This window comes from Cheilinus undulatus, linkage group 6 (assembly GCF_018320785.1).
Source record: "Cheilinus undulatus linkage group 6, ASM1832078v1, whole genome shotgun sequence".
NCBI classification, from domain to species: domain Eukaryota; kingdom Metazoa; phylum Chordata; class Actinopteri; order Labriformes; family Labridae; genus Cheilinus; species Cheilinus undulatus.
Genome location: NC_054870.1, coordinates 26,170,385 through 26,186,577, shown reverse-complemented (window position 1 = coordinate 26,186,577; position 16,193 = coordinate 26,170,385). Strand labels below are relative to the sequence as shown.

Genomic DNA, 16,193 nt, shown 5'->3' with positions numbered 1-16,193 from the left:
ACAGCCTTTAACAGACTAATTGGTGGACATCCGTCTTTAGTGACTGAATGGCAAAGTGCCTTTGAAATCAGACTTGTTATATAAGAAAAAGAAATTTTAAGAAGAAATGAAAGAAAAGGAGTAAGAGCTAAAAAAAGAGTTTATCAGAAGACGGATAATGAAGAGAGATTCCTTATTTCCCCTCAGGCTCAGATGATTTAGACAGAGTTTATCTAACAAATAAGCTTGATATTCAACATTTACCTCACCCAAACCTCATCCAGCTGCCGTCTGTTCATTATCTACAATCTGTCTCTTTCTGCCAAAACTCTTTGAATGTCACACAGACTGTGTCATCTTTCACTGTGGGAGAGCGAGAGAGGACTAGAAGCAAAAACGAAAAAGCAGCATCATCATTTTACCTGCAGTGATGATGAGCCAGCCTTGAAGAGGATTATTCATCATTGCTTAGTCTGTCTGACAGTGAGATAACCCAGTGAGACACTGTTTGGGCTCGAGTAAAGGTCTTACTTATCACAATTACTTAATGGCCTGGATAACTTTGGCTGACTGCCAAACAACTTGAGGCCCATCCAGTTTTGCTGTTTTTAACCTGTTAACAGAGTAAAATACTAAGATATTTGGAGCTGAATAAAATGTAATATGGGTATCAGAGAAGTGGAGATGGTGGGCTTGTTTGGGGTTTTAGATGTAGCTTTAATAGCAGTATAACATTTATTTAGCAGTATTTAAAACAAGTTTCAAATAATACAACTTCTGAAATTCTTCCTCGTGATTTAAAATCAGTGAAAAATGGCAGGGAAAAGTATTAAAAATGCTCTTTTTTCCAGCAGCCATAAATAATGGTGCTGAAATGACTGACAGCTGCTGATAGGCAGGCCATGTAAACAACATACTTTGTTTGGATATCCAGAAGAAGGCATTGACCATGCCTAGCATTTTTTAGTCAAGACATGGAGATTATGCAGACTTTATTTTGGTTTTAGAAGTATCTTTACCATATGTACTGAATTTAGAATATTGCTGCCATTGAGCCATAACCTCCTGTCTCCAAAACCTCCATTTTCCAGGGAAGGGGGAAAAGTACTTTATTTTTCAAACTATTAACCACTGAATGGTCCATTCAGAATCCATAGTTAGGATTGTTTTGGCACTTTTTATTGGTTTGAAATTTGTAAAAAAAAAAAAAAAAAACTATTGGCAGCTGTAAAGGTGACCAATAGCACTGATTTATGAAAAAATAAAATAAAATGATGAAAAATTGAGATAGGAGGTTTTGGCCCAACAGCAACAATATGTTTCTTACTTTGTTTTTTTAAATTCAGTTTTGCAACACTCAGGCTCTTGCCTGTTAAGATTAAAGATTTGTATCATGATTAGGGCTGGGACTTTATCACGTTAATTAAGATTGATTAATTACAGAAAAAAATAACGCAATAAAAAAGTAACGCATTTAATCACAATTTAATTTTGCACTCCCAACAGCGTGGAACGTTTCTCATTGCAAGAGTTCCCAGTATACCAGTAATACTGATGCACAGGACACAACATGACAAACACCATGAAAACCTATGAGAAGTCGTTGCTGGGTTTGGTGGGCTGAAAATTTAGTTTTAAAAAACTACCGGATGGACACCCGGAAAAAAGCACAATTGTGTGCAAATTGTGCAAGAAAGAATTTGCCTATCAAATTAACAAACTCACTGGCAAAATGGATTGACTGTCAACCACTCTCTGTGGTAGAAGATAAGGGGCTAGAAGCGGTGCTACAGATACTGTCGTCTGACCCAAATTATGAACTGCCATGCAGAAAGAAAATTTCAAACAATGCAATCATAATATTGCACTTTATGTTAACACTCAGTGATGAAAATCAAAATGATTTTGTTGTTTAAGCTCATTTATGTGTCTATTAATTGATTCAGTCATATACCAAAATCCATTTCAATTGAAAAATGTTGCTTCATGTGTCAAATACTGATATGCGATTTATTGAGATTAATTAATTACAAAGCCTCTAATTAATTAGATTACACTTTTTAATCGAGCCCCACCACTAATTATGATTAAATGTTCTCCACCTCTGTAATATGACAGATGATGGATTTTTAACTATGAAATCGTAGCCTATATTTCACAAAGATATACACAAGTACAGATATCACTGAAAATGAACTTCATCACATTTAATCGGTCATGTACCCTTTAGAAGGCCCTTTATCTGGTCCAAAGAGACAATTTATCAGTTTTGGCCCACTTGGAGGGCACCCTGGGCCACTTACAAAAAAAAAAGCACAATTTGGCTGATATTGGTTATTTTAGACATCCTGCTTACAGAAGATCCCTCTGCAACGAACCCAGACATTTCAGTTGTACCACAATCTGACAAAATACTCATTAAATAGGCATTTTGCGATAAAAATTAGACCAGAAACACTTTATTTAACACTTTGAAATCTATTTTTTTAACTAACTTGAGGTAACTGTTTTTTATACTGTAGACTTTTAAAGAATTAAACTCCAGATATAAATGTTTACATATCGCTGGCATTGGGCCCAAAATGTTCCAGCTCCATTTGTCATGATTTATTTATTTAAATTTTTTTTTCATAAATCAGTGCTATTGGCCACCTTCACATTTCACATTTTCTATGTTATAAAATTGTCTCTTAATTAGGGAAGCTCTTTCAAAATAATAACTATTCATTTTCATACAGAACATGAGACCCAATTTACATAACTAGAGCCCTGCCCAGGACTCTTTCTTAATCCCTTATTTCCTAATTTCTCAGTGAATGATTCTATCAGCATTGTGTGACACATCTGCTGTCATATCTTGTTTAATATGAGCAGGGAGAGGTGCTTTAAAGAAAGTTTACTTTTACTGGGCATCGTGGAGCAGGTGTACCATGTCATCCAAATACATTTCATGTGGGTGTGTTTCAACAAAGTCCTGTTGTTTTCCTGCCCTGTCACTTGCTCTGACATGGTCATAGCAAATGGAACACTTCCAAGTCCAATGTAACATCAGTCCTAGCTCCAACATCCAAGGTAAATGGAGTGCAAAAGAAGTACCGAATTATGACTCAGCACAACATTCTGGGATTTTCTAGAAAATCCTTACCCTATATGATTTTGATCTGGCACCAGTTTCACACCAGTACAACCAAGAAGTCTTCTGAGAGATATCAAGGACAATAGAAGCAACAGTGTGGCATGCAAAACGACACAGACAGACACGCTGCTGCTGATTTTGTGGATAAAAATATTTTTAAAATTTTGGCACAAATGGGTCAACAGTCCTTTTTCCAAACTCAAATCACTTCATCCTTAGACAGGTCTGGATGCTATTGGAAAATCTGTGGAAAAAATACAACTGGTTTTTGGCTTTAAAAAGATTAATGGCTGGATTGACAAAAGGACTGCACTGCTTTTGTGACTTCCAAACCCACGCAAATAAGAGATAAAGATTGTGCACTAACCACCAAGCATGTGTAAAGGACAAAATGTAGACAAACTGCACTGCTAAGCAGTCAGGTCAGTGTGCATAGGTCCCATTTGCATGCATGTAAGCTTACACAGCATGGCTCAGCACAGCATGGCACTGGAAGGCAGCCTGAATACACTGCAGGGATGTAAAAAGCTGTTACCAGTTAGACCGGGTGAGAAATGTGTTTTCTAAATGACCGCCATTCCATTATTCATTTAACCAGCATTCTGCACTTATTACACTTGTTGAATAATGAAAGCTGTTAAATTATTTACCATGAGATAAAAATGGCTCCTCTTTTAACTGTGTGCTTACAATTAGCTGAGTAACAGTGGGTAACAGACAATGAGAGTGAAGAGGGCCTTTTTTGGAAACAAAAACATATAATGAGACTGTGACTGAGGTTGGTTTTAAATAATAGTTGTGAAAATGATGTCAACGAGAGCTCAAGAGGAAATGTTGGCTGATAAATGTAAAAGAGAATGCTTTTTGACTTTAGAAATAGATTTCTTGATAAAAGAAGATCCATTTTCTCAAGTTCAAGATCACTGATGACTTTAATTATGTCTAATTGAAATACTGACTATTCATGGACTATATTTTCAATGAAAATCTGTAAACAGAGGGTACTCTGCTACTGACCCAGCAACAGTATATCTGCTTGAATGCCACATCAGCACAAACACAAACAAAAAATAGGTCTCATAGCTTGTTATCTACTTGTAATGTAAGTGACAGCAACACAGAAAATACAATCAGGAAATCTCACGTGGCCGCAAAAATTAATTTTTCAGCTGAAAAGAGGCTCTGCAGTGATTCCTCACTGAGTAACACAAGTAGACAGGACACACAAAAACACTCTTATGTGAATTATTCCACACATACTCAATAGAAGACACTCCAACACAGCATCCTGGTGCTATTTTAATCTATTCATGCCCAAATCAGATAAGCACTAAACGCAGAAAGGACATGTCATTTTTCTCAGTCCATCCGGAGTGACTCATGCCACAAAAAACAGCCGCCGTCTTGAACATCCTGTTTGGGATGCATGGCTTAAGTCCAACAGTTATTGTCTGCTCAGCTAAAGGAGAGAGTGCTTTACAGCCATCATCATTTCCCTTTAGCAGAAACACTTTCATGTCAGAGAGAAGTGTCTAGTCCACAGAAGACAAACTGTGACCTTAGCAGAGTCTCACTCTCTTTAGATGACATACTATCTGTTTCTGGGATCATGGCATCCTCTTGGTCTGGGTAAGAGTTGTTTCTGTAGTACCATTAGTTTCTAACCATCATAACTCTGTCTCAAGTGTGAATACTTCTGGCGACGTGTAAATCCAGCCTGATAACTTAAACCATCACTCATGGAAAGGCGACTTTGTACTGTCCAGATACCCTTGAGAGAAATGAAAAACGTGTTAGGCCCCTTCAAGAACTAATGTTACGTTGGAGTGGCATTTAATCCATGTATTTCGAACCAACCTTTTCCTTTCTAGGAACCGTAATGAAGTTCACTGAACTCATCAGGGTTAAAGATACATTTGTGTAAGGTTTTCTTCTTTTCTTATGTGTAGGAAATGCATTTAAAGTTGGTCTTTATGGATTCCATTACTGTTTCCTCTGACAGCAAGGAGATTGGATCCTCAAAGAGTAAGAGGGAGAAGAAAAAAACTATTTCTTGAAGTTCAAATAACACAGAGGTTGTGTTTCTGGTGGATCCCAAGCTTTGGTTCTGGCTGAACAACTTTCTGTAGATTGATTGGAAATTTTGTGAGCTTATTGTTCCTGAAGGACGAAGAGTTATCTCTGTTAACCCTGCATTGCCAGGTCATCCCAATTGGCAAAAGGGATGCTTTTTCACAGCTTTTTGGTGCCACACTGATGCAAAAAAAACCAACTAAAATCCACTGTCCTTACAGTTACTTCAGCGTTATTCCTTCAGCAGCAATTTGTGCTGCTCAGATGTCATCAACTACAAGAAGCAAAGGACTGGTGAACAGTCCTGGAACTTCATTTTGGAGATCAAGTTTTTACTCTGTGATTAAAAGTGTGAATAGCTCTCTTTAACATGTCATGCACTCGTAGCAATTAAACCATCATTTAACTATAATTTGTTTGGTTGATTCCAATCTCAAATTTTCCTGGTCTGGCCCCCCGATAGAGGCCAGTGTGGTCCACGAATGAAAGATCTGTGCAAGGGTTGTACTCCTGACGCTACAGCCGTTAGACGGGCTGCACATTATATGAAGGCGGCAGGGCAAAACCACTGGGACCTTTGCTGAAGGATGAGGGGGGAAATCCTTGTGCATTAAGAGTCGATCAGGTAGGTTAAAGGTTGCTGGTGGTGCTGAAGGGCGTCTGTTTTGGTTAAATTTGAGGCAGTCTTTCTGTGTTGGTGCCTAGAATGTGACTTCTCTTCAGGAGCACTCTCGCACACCTGTGATGTTGAGGGAGCTGGTTTGGCTTGGGATTGTCATTGCTGTCTTTTCTGAGGTGAGGCGCCCTTGCACTGGTGGGACAAGTATGGGTGGAACTACTACAGGTGTGGCCATGCTAATGGACGCCACACTGAGGGGGTGGCACTGGCGGTTGCGAGTCAACTGGCCCCCTTTATAACAGAGTTAAGGCCTGCCAGTGAGTGTTTACTGCACTCAGGACTGACCCATTCATTGGGCTTTGACTCTTTGTCCCAGTTTATGCTTCAACAGAGGTGAGTAAACTTTGCAAAAGAATTGTTCTACACCAGATTAGATTTGGTCCCCATGGGTGATGCCTTGGTTGTTCTTGGTGACTTCAATGCGACCACTGGCACTGAGGGCTACAAGGCATGTGTTGGTCCGCGTGGCTCTGGACGAGATGACAGCTCCTCATGCTCCTTGACTTTGCCAGCAGGCTGAGCTTGGGGATTGCTGGTTCCAGAGATCTGATTTGCGGCACTGGACTTGGCATTCCAATGATGGCATCACAAAGAAAGAGATTGAGCATGTACTTGTAGACGAAATGTTTGGATTGCACGTCTCCTGGACTCTAACAAAGATCCAGGCATTTGGGGATGCATGGAGGCTGCCATGGAATCAGTTTCTGTGAGTGGTGAGAGTGTGGAAGTTGTAGAGCAGCTGACCTACCTTGGCAGTGTAATCTATGGATCTGCTGACTGCAAGGCTGAGATCAACCACAGACTTGGACTTGCACATGGGGCGAAGGATTCACTGAGCAAGACAGTGCGCAGTTCCTGGTATTCGAGCATGCGGACTAAAGTCAGTCTTCTGGGCCTTGGTTCTCCCAGTCTTACTATACTCTTGTGAGGCATGAACATCAACTGATGCCAGTGAGGTCTTGGCTGGACTTCTTTGTGCCAGCTTCTCTTTGGTTATCTCTTGGGTATGATTGGTCTAATGCTGACAGGATGGAAAGGGCCAGCTGATTGATATGGGAATGGTGGCTGCACCTTTACTGCTCCTGGTGTGCTTTCCCAGGCCGTTTCAGCTTACTGCATAATGGGTACACAGAACCCAATGGGCTGGTCCAGATGTTGGGGGCAACCACGAGTGTTATGAAGGGGGCAGATGGTTGGAGGGCATGGGCCTGGGGTAGGCCTGGATGATGGCCATAAGAGGCCAGAGCTGTACAGAGGGTTGATGTGGTGTAGTGCAGAGGTGGTATATAGTCCCATACCTGATCAAACCTTAGCAAAGATGTTGCAAACGACACCAAGGCCAGTGTGGTCTGATGGAGGTGAATAAATGCAAAAGGGAATTAATTTCAAACTATATTATCTAGGTGAGTCAGACTGTCTTTGAGACAAATATGACGTCAGTCAAACTAGCATGGTAACATGGATGTTATAAGTCCACTTTCAAAAGCACAAACACAGTGATGAATAAAAAGACTGCAGAAGAATTAGTTGAGAGTAGAGAGTAAAGTAGGTTACAAAAAATAGGTTGGGCTTTATTCATTATATAAATATGCTGACAATATTTGTTTTCATTATGAGTTAGTTGCTCAAATTGAAGTTCTAAGTTGCCTTTGCTTGAGTTTTTTAATATTGTCGACCATTTCCTCTTTTCTTTATTTTTGTTTCTTATTTCCTCTCAAATTATCTCCATTATAACTACAACTTGCTAAATGTCTCCAGATAAAACCCTAGCTGAACACTTGTCAGATTGTGTCTTTCTTTGTATCGTTATTATCAATACTGTCAGCATCTACAGTGATAGAAGGATTAACTTGTCTGACTAGCTAATCTTCATTCTCACCAGCAGTAGGAGTATCCTCAATAGTCTGCAATGTCATCAGGGATATCATGTAGTCACACACACAAACACACACCTAACATAGCCATAGGGGCCAGCTTTGCGGGCATACTCTATTTATGATGTCTTGTTACATAAAGTCCCTCACTCTCTCCATTTTCTCTACCCTACAGCGGCTGTTAACCCTTGAGCAATTCCATAACACTCAGCTCTGCTATCCTTGCCTGCTGCAAAAATCCTTTCAAGGGATTCTAAATGCCAACACATCCCCATGTCTTTTTTTTTATGTGGATTGTGGAGATGAACAGGCGGAGTTTCCTTTGATAACCACAGACTAGAACAAATTCAGATTAGTATGATTAAATAAAATGGTTTGGATTCTTCTTCCTTTTAGTTTCCTTTTTGCAAAACTGATTATATTAACTGACTGCAAGAAGAGGAATATAAAGGAATCTACGGAGGAAGATTTTCAAAGTCTTCATTGGCAGCAATGTCAGTGAGTGTTTAAAAGGGTGTAAAGCCTTGACCTGACTTCACACGGCTGCATCAGGGTCATTGATAAGTTCTGCGGTTCTAATGATCCATTGTGAAGGATTGTTCATGAAGGTAAAAGGATGTGGAATAATTCCCCAGAGACTATTTCTTCTGTGTGAAGAGAGCTTTAGGAAGAAGAAAAGAGACAGAGGAAAATCAGTGATGGAGAGTTTGAAAAGGAAAAAAGGATTACAAATACAGACAAAGAGAAATTGAGTTAGGAACTTGTGTGATGCACAAAGGTCCTCCAGTGGGTGTAAAAGTTCCTTAAAGCGTTGCAGGCACCAAAACAATTGCCAAAATTTCACCGTAAACTGTCCTGGATCAGTTGTGAAGGATTTATCCAAAGCTTCTGTGAAGACACAGGAAGCTACTGCAGTAATAACAGCCTCCACTCTTCTTGGATGGCTTTACACAAGATTTTGATTGAGTATCTCTTTGAGAATTTTGCCCATACAATCTGTAAAGCATTTTTGAGGTTGGCACGTGATGTCTGACGAGAAGGACAGGCTTGTAATCCCCGCTCCAGTTCAACCCAGTGGTGCCTGATGGGGTTGAGGTCAAGGCTCTGTTAGGGCCAGTCAAAACCAAACTCATCAAACCATGTCTTTATAGTCTTTGCTTTGCGCAAACCAGAAGTGTGATTGTACTTTGGTAATATTCCCTGTTAAATTTTTTAAAAACAAGTCCAACATAGCTGCTAAATCAAGGTAAATAAGACTCTCTATTAATAGTGTTTTTTTTATTTGGCAGAGAGATATATAGCTTGTGATAAAAATAGGCACGCCTTGCTATGCATTTTTAGCATGAGACACAGTACTCATGCAGGCAGTCTGAAAACCCCAACTTGTTAACATGCACACTGAAGTACAAACTAAGCTGCCATGCAGCCACCTGCACACCCAGTCTGAAACAACATAACAAATATTGCTGTTCTGTTCGCATCTCTACATATTTGTGATATATTAAAGTCCTGCTGTTTGTATTTCTTCCTATTTTTCATTTATCCAGTTTGATTGGCATTTCTTCACCCATTGAGCATTTTCAATCCTCTCAGAGCCTTGCTCCAGGGCACCTTTGTATTAGAAAACATCTTCACCCCACTCCTAGTAAACAGTGTAATGAGTAATCTCTGGCCTGCAGTGGAAACCAGACTGTGGAGAGTTAGCCAGCTGATAAAAGTGGAACCACGCAGGGCTGAGGGCATCGCAGCCCAACATTAAAGTTACTTTGAACTCCTGTAACTTTAATTCTCTTTGACATGGAGAGATGTAGCTGTGAGCCACACCATGTACAATACAATTAAGATCAGTGAACCACAACCACCATAAAATAACCCTGCTCTCCTCTCTCTCTCTCTCTCTCTCTTTTTCTCTTTTTCAGTTCATCTGTCTGTCTGTCGGCCTGGCTGGAAGGTTTGGTTTTCCCCACTCAAGGTCAGGGACAGTGAAAGGTCAGTGGACCACCAGCTACATTTTTAGACAATAGGTATCAGTACTGTTGTTTCAGTAACAAGAGTGCCTGGACAAAGTCTCTGTCAATTGTTCATTCAGATATGCCTCTGTGCTAGTGATAGCTGATGGCCTGGCCATTCTTGTGACTACAATATCTCAAACACCCTTTGAACTAGTGCTTTAAGTGGAAAAAAGGGCTGGTCTTCCCCTAAATCATCTGTTGTCAGTGTGTCAGAGCATCACAGAACTAATTTGGGTGAATGAATTGTTTAGCTGAATTACAATACATATATCTGGATATTTCTTATCTTTAAAGAGAGCACAAAAGCATCACTTCTTGATCAAATCCACATTGATCAATTATCAAATGTCACGCTGGCACTTTGATTGACAACCAGCAGGCCGGCTAATCAGAGTCAACATGGACAAGAAAAATGATAATAATAATAATTAAAAAAACTACATGGTTGTGGAGGAAACATAATATACACATATTTTTAAACAATGAAGCTTCTTAACCCTATAACTCTCCATGCACACTAGTTTGTTTGAATTTTGTTTTTTCTATATAATTGTTTTAATTTTCATGCATATTGTTGATAACTAATGTCAAGGATGTTTTTTTGGGGTGTTTTGAAAAAAAAAAAGAAAAAAAAAAAGTGTCCCACTGTAAACAATATTCACGCAACATCCACCCTATTGTTCTCCATAGCACAAAAGTGTGCAGATTGAAACCCATTAAAATTTCTGTTTTTGATCCTGCTTGAATACAACGTGAAGATCATGCATTGTCTTCTCTTTCCGCTTCATTTGAAGCCTGTGACTGCAAGTTTTGTGCTTGGTGGGATTCCCTTCCTGATGAGGTCATTTCTCAAATTTCACAACAGGAGCAAGTTTCTGCTTCTACCATAGCCATTGCAGTCTTTTTCTACCCCTCTCCCTTAGCTAAGTCTTAGACATTATGTTTGCACTGGCATGAAAGCCAGTGTGTCTGTGAATGAAAGCAATATGTATTTGAGTGTGTGTGTGTGTGTGCACGCGCACCTGTCTAACAGCGTGCCCATTGCTTGGTTATCACATAGCCTATGTGGCACTGATGAAAAAGGTGCAGGTGGCTTTGTAGAAGCACCTACTCTACATCTTCAGTTTGATATTTTTTTCTGCCAACATTCAAAGCACGTTGAAACTTTATATTATGAAATACGTAAAATAAAGAAAAATACAGGGGCCGAAACTTACCTTCCTAAGCACATAAAAGTTAGTTGCAAAAAAAAGACTCTGACTTTGATCACACACCTGCAGGTGGAGCACAGTGCGCACATCACTGCATCAGGATAGCCCCTCATTTCACTTTGAGATAGAGATGAGGGATATAGCACGGAGAGAGCCCTCGCCATGATTATGGAATCTGATCCAGAGCCCATGGAATCGGACCCGGTGTCCATGGACCTCGGAAACAGGGTCCGATGCTGATGTGGCCGCGGACGCAACTTCCTCAGCCGAGGAGGAATGGATGCAGCAGGCTTCAAGCACCTCTTATTCATCCACCGAGGGAGAGGAGGAAAATGCAGACCGGCAGTAGATGTCCAGGGACAGAGAGATTTCCTGGAGCCCGACTCACAACAACACCCTGCAGTACATCCCCACTAAAACAGGGCTTACTGCAGGACCCACCCACTACGCCGTGGCCCAGCGTAGTGGGGCCGCATCGATATCGGACCCCATGTCCGAGTCCGTGGGCTCCAGTTCTGATTCCATAATCATGGCGAGGGCTCTCTCCGTGCTAGTTTACATCAGGTTTATTGAAAATATATCATGTTTTGTGTTATTTAGGCCATAAAATATGGCTGCATCATGAGAGAAACTTGGCAATTAAAGGGTTAAAGTGTAAATAAATCATGAGTATTTGGATTGATAATTAGGGTGGAAGCTGGTTAACAGTAACCTGACATGCCAGATAGATTTGTTTCACACATCCACCCTCTCTGCTGTCCATGTCTGTATGCATCTCTCTTATTCTCTGGTCTTTGCTACTACAAATGACAAGTGCTGTAGTTACAGTCATATTCAGTCTCTATCTACACGCTCACAGAGGAACTCTGACAGTTGGCAAGACTTTGACACTCCCTCAGTGCCTCACGCTTCACAGCCTATCATTAAAACAGACTCTAGGGCAGGGACAAAGTTGGTGAGGGTGGATGTCATAAATCTCCTGACACTGTCATTTTGAATTTGACTCCTGATATTTTAATTACAAAATGAAAATTCTGTGCAGGGAAGTCAATGCATGCCTGCACATTTTCATTATGGGAGTCATAATAATCTTTTTGTTAACCATCTCAACCTTTCAAGTCAGCTGAATCTAAAAACAACTACTGTAATACTGGGCTTAAATGTGGTACCAGCCAGTATTGGAGAGGAAATCTATCCAGCTGCTAATGCCATAAATATTGGGGGACTTTTGTACAGGACATATGAAGATTAAATGCTCAGGACTAAGTGAGATAATTATTACAAACTTGATTATATTCTTCTCTAATACTTTAAGAAACCTTTGGGGACTACAGTGATGACGAGAGGAACCGAATGCAGATCAAAACACCCAGACTGGAGTTATGCAATAACTAGCAGACAGGCAGGGAAACTGGACACAGGCAGAAGGGAAATGAAATAGTCTTTTCTCGCTTTTTTCTCACTGTTAACGGTGACATTGCATGGACAGGGTAACCCACTTACAAATGTTAAGAGCTTGACCACTGCACTAGGGTAGTAAGTAGGCAGGTAAACAGGTCACAGTGCACAGGCAGAGACATTAAAGGTTCAGGTGCGAAATGCCAACACACACAGAGGCGGAACAGCCACGGAAACAAACAAAAATATCCAGATAAATTGGAACAGGGCTTCTGGGGGACAAGAAAGCACAAAAACTGTGGGAATGATTGATACTGCAAACTTACATAAAGGGGGAGAAATCCAAGGGTGTCCTATCAAGAGGTGAAATAATGGAGGGGGAACAGGACAGTGTATGGCCCTGGAGAGATAAGCAGGCGGCTGAACCTTGTGGAGAGCTTGAGTTGCTGGAGTGGCAATGTGACCATGGAGCAGACTGTAACAGACTGCAAGATCCAAAACTGACATTGTTTTAGCCAACCAGGCAAAAAGCCTTTTAAAAGATCAGGAAGAGTACAATAAATGATTTACAATCATAGGATCAGAATTGTTTTCAGCTTTTTTATATGAAAAATAAAGGAATGCAGCATACAGAGAAGGTAAATTAGCCACATTGATGTTGCAATGGACGAGGTTGCATCCCTTTCAAAGAGAGCCAGGTGGATTTAGATCTTCACATTTATTGCCAAAAAAATTAACAGATACAGTATTTTGTGCATACAGTTGACAAGAAACTTTGTAGATGTTCTTGAAAACAGAATGATTATTTTGTATTTTCATAAAGCTATCTAACCACTTAAATTAAAGTAGCAGGTGAATGCTGGCCAAAACAACTCAGTGGATTTTTCATGATTATGACATTAGAGAGCATAAGCACTCTGTTGAGTGGAATAAAAAGAACACTTTAAGAAGCTTCTCTATTTTGTCTGTTATGCAACAGATGTTATCATTCTGAACAAATTACCCAACCTGAATAATAACCACGCCATTCCCAATTCAAATAACGTTTGTGTCCCTCAGACTAAAGTCAGACTGAACTTGAATCATCCCCCATTATTCCAATGCCCAGTATCAACGTCATAATGATTCATCACTTGCCCCAAAACCAAGCTGTCACATCACCTCACAGCTGGAATTTGTATTTCTCCGCATTTATTTTGGAGTTTCATCCATAGCACTTTTGCATTAAGTTCTCTCAGTACTGAACATGGGCTTTGTTATCGAGGAAACGTTATAAGCTGCACACTGTTCCAGACAAACCTTAATACCCTTTCAGAAAGGTTAGGCTGTATCTAAAGCAGCATGCTTAGATACTATCCATGTCAAATATGACATCAAATTGAGTTGAATGTTCTTAATTCATAGAACACATTTTTTTTAACTTTAAGGAATGCATGTATGAAGGCTTGATTGGCCATAAATTTTATGAATGAAACAGGAGCTCACTGGTAAAAATGCATGGCAACTTTTCAGATTTATCCAGTGGTGATGCTCACCAACCAGCCAACAAGTGCCATACAAGTACTTCAGACATTATACCTCAGGTTTTTAAAGTGGATTATTCATCTATGTAAAAAGTGCTCCACATATAGGCACAGAGCAGCAGCCATCATGATATTGATGTTGTCTGATGTTAAATGAATTAAATATTCTGATTTTGGTGAACAGTGAATTAATCATTTCAGTTTACTTATCGTCCCTTCCCACTGACAGCTGGCATAGGCTCCAGCCCCCTTGATCCCCAACAGGATAAAATATAGAATAGAAAATGGATGGATGGATGGAAGTCTGTGCCGGTGATAACATTAATCAAAGTGCATCTCCCATGAGGAACTATAAGGTGTCATAAGTGTTCAGTAATTCAGCATCAGTGCAGACTCACTGATGGAGGGTTTAACTACTCACTCTCAGTCTGCATTCTAAGGTTTTGGATGGCACTCAATGCGTGTAGTAAGGCGCTGTTGCAGTTATGAACAGTGGGGCTTGTTGTTGGAAAAAAAACGTATGCCTGGGCTGGTTGGGAGAAGTAAAAAAAAACCTCTTCCCTGCCAAGAAATGCTTTCAATGTGGGTCATTGCACTTCTTAATAAAGAAATGCTGTCTGGATCTGATGACAACTGCCACTATTCTAAAGATACATTCAAGCAAATCATTACACCGGTGGTAGTCAATGCTACTGGCTTGCTGTACTGCAAAACTAAGCCCTGCCATAATTATCACAAACTAATGCCAAAGCAGGTTGGGAGAAGACCGAAAAACATCTTTTCCTCCATGATAGCTTTCTGTGCCGTTCTTTGTTCTTTATCAATAAAGAAATATGAGCATTTCTGATAAACCTGCTGCTATACTATAGCTACATCCAAGCTGATTGCTACACCAGCAGGGGCCATATCTACTGGCTTTCAGTACAATTAAACCCTGCGCTCAGCTGCAGCCTCGTTCTCCTCAGATGATGGTGACTGGGCAGGTACTTGGACAAATATTTCAGACTGATGACAAACATTGAATCTGGCAAATGAATCAGCACGTTCTTCATTACAAACTTTCGCAATGTCACTAACAAGAAGCTTCCTGCACACACAAGTAAAATCAAAACTTGTTCATGAAGAATGAAAGCGTCACTTTTAAGACTAACAAAACACCAGTGAAGAGGCAGAGATACAGACAGCCTTGTGAAGACTGAGCAGAGGTACAGACTGTGTGTGGGTTTGTTGGGGGATAAGGAGGATGCAAAGTGATGCAACAGTTTTTAATCACTTGACAGCATTAGATTTAAAACATCAGGTTACAGATGATATTTAGTCACTTGAGATCTCACTCTCTAACTTCTTCTTTTCTACGTATACTTTTTTGATGGTCCTGTATTAAGCTTACATTTTTAATGTAAAAAGAAATGTAAAATAATAATAATAATAATAATAATAATAATAATACTTCTGCTTATGGCCCTAACTCGTAAGTGAAAAATGCAAGATACGATTTGTTTTTCTGAAAGAAGCTTGATGAAAATAAAAGGAAAAAAAACATGAATTAAATTAATTTAGTTCAAAATGTAAAAGTGTGAAATATCATATGATCAGGCCTGGACCAAAGCAAAATAATTTTCTTACAGATGTTGCTACCTTTAAAGCAGGGGTTCTCAAAGTTATGATAGCTGAGGGCCAATTTAGGAACCCAACATTGGACTGAGGGCTGCAGGAGGAAAAAAAATGGAGGAAAAAAAAAAAAACAGAAAAAAATCCCATTTGTAATCATTTTAATGACCAGGTTGCATCTTTACAGTTTAAATTTATTGGTCTGCATCCAATAATGTGCAATAAACATGTTTTAATTAATAAATTAGGCTAAACCTGGCAAAACTTGAGAAAACCTTGAGAAACATTGTAATGCACACAAAATCCCTGGGGTTTTCTGCCCCCATAGTCAAATTTGGGATATAACAGTCCTGTGTGCAGTCCATTTCAGAATATATGTAAAAACTTACGCGGGCCGCCAGAAATGTTTCTGTGGGCCGCCATTGGCTCGCAGGCTGCACTTTGAGAACCTATGCTTTAAAGGCTATACAATGAGTTTTTTCCAAACATTTGAAACTTGCGCACAGATGCAGATAGAGCAAAATCAATTAGTAGTTGTTTAACAATCATGATCTCAGTTTTAATCTGTTAGTTTGGCAGCTATTGGACAAACACAGCTGATCCTTGATCTGTTTGGATCACGCTCTGTGATTTTGGACAGCTTTCTAAACGGTTTGAGCAGCAGAGACCTCGGTTCAGTTTTGAAGCCAGAAAAGAC

At 39.9% G+C, this 16,193-nt stretch overlaps 1 long non-coding RNA gene across 1 annotated transcript in view; it reads left to right on the top strand.

Annotated features, from left to right (window-relative positions):
- The window catches only part of LOC121511489, a 62,394-nt gene that overhangs the window by 20,680 nt on the left and 25,521 nt on the right, over nt 1-16,193 (top strand). Inside the window, exon 3 of the long non-coding RNA XR_005992048.1 lies at nt 9,661-9,730. This is a non-coding gene — a long non-coding RNA (uncharacterized LOC121511489). The remainder of the gene's footprint in view (nt 1-9,660; nt 9,731-16,193) is intronic.